Source organism: Etheostoma cragini, chromosome 16 (genome assembly GCF_013103735.1).
Source record: "Etheostoma cragini isolate CJK2018 chromosome 16, CSU_Ecrag_1.0, whole genome shotgun sequence".
NCBI classification, from domain to species: domain Eukaryota; kingdom Metazoa; phylum Chordata; class Actinopteri; order Perciformes; family Percidae; genus Etheostoma; species Etheostoma cragini.
Window position 1 is genome coordinate 22,556,258 of NC_048422.1, and position 1,753 is coordinate 22,558,010.

The window sequence follows — 1,753 nt, forward strand, 5'->3', positions numbered from 1 at the left end:
TGTCAAAAGAAATCATAAAAAAGTCAAAGTATAGCATGTCGAAAAAAATCATCAAAAAGTCATAGTATAGCATGTCGGTAAAAATCTTAGAAAAGTAAAATTATAGCATTTCGAAAAAAGTCATAAAAAAGTCATGGTATAGCATGTTGCAAAAAATCATAAAAAAGTCATAGTATAGCATGACGAAAAAAATCATACAAAAGTCATAGTATAGCATTTCAAAAAAAGTGATGGTATAGCATGTCGAAAAAATCATGAAGAAGTCATAGTATAGCATGTCGAAAAAAATCATTAAAAAGTTACAGTATAGCATGTCAAAAAAGTCATAGTATAGCATGTCGAAAAAAATCATAAAAAAGTCATAGTATAGCATGTCAAAAGAAATCATAAAAAAGTCAAAGTATAGCATTTCGAAAAAAGTCATGGTATAGCATGTCGGAAAAAATCATAAAAAAGTCATAGTATAGCATGTCAAAAAAAATCATGGTATAGCATGTTGAAAAAATCATGAAGACATCATAGTATTGCATGTTGAAAAAAGTCATAAAAAAATCATAATATACATGTTGAAAAAAATCATAAAAAAGTCATAGTATAGAATGTATAAAAAAGTCATAGAAAAGTCATAGTATATCATGTCGAAAAAAAATCATTAAAAAGTCATAGTATAGCATATCGAAAAAAGTCATAGTATAGCATGTCGAAAAAACTCATAAAAAAGTCATAGTATAGCATGTCAAACAAACTCATAAAAAAGTAATAGTATAGCATGTTGAAAAAACTCATAAAAAAGTCAAAGTATAGCATGTTGGAAAAAATCATAAATAAGTCATAATATAGCATGACAAAAAAACTCATAAAAAATTCATAGTATAGCATGTAGAAAAAAATCTTTAAAAAGTCACAGTATAGCATGTAAAAAAAAGTCATAGTATAGCATGTTGAAAAAAAATCATAGAAAAGTCATAGTATAGTATGTCGAAAAAAAATCATAAAAAAGTTAATCACACTCAAAAGTCACACTTAATTTCTAAGATGCCTTTCACGCTTGATCCTTAATTTCTGTCATGCAGTTCATAAAATGAAAACACGAAGACTTCATCCTTTCAAAAAAAGAATTTAATCCAAACAAAATGTTGATTCATTAACAAGTTTATAAAACAGTGATTTAGTTACATAAATAAAAATCGATCAGTGTATCAAATCTTAGTTTCAACTTCATGAGCATGTTGACATGGTTGTACAATCATTTACCTACCTTAATAAATAAAAAGGGAGCATATTTCTAAAGAAAAGGTTACAAACAAGAGACGACACTGAAAAAAACGGATGAAACGGAGCTTTTAAAGCACAAATACAGTTCAGCTAAAAAACAATTAAAGACACAAACGTTTGGAGCCAAAGTCGTATTGGTGTGTGAGAAAAGTTTGGTAGTTAGAACTCCCATTTGGTTATTTTAAAGCATTAGGACAAGGCAATAAAGAAGGCTGTTCTTGTGTGAGGAATCCTACAAATTAAATTAAAGAGGAGTAAAAATATGAAATAAAATAAACAGTAAAGAGCAACTTTCTGTCCTGCACGGAGACGGGATGTCAGAAGAAAAGAGGCGTGGCCAGAAGACAAAGCTTTTTGTGACTGAATCACTCGGGTGGAGACGAGAAGGCAGTTTTCACTTGAATTTTGCAGCTGTATGTTGTCTCTGCTTCGCTTCCACAGTCGTCTCTTTCTCTCGACTCCTACAATCCTCAATACA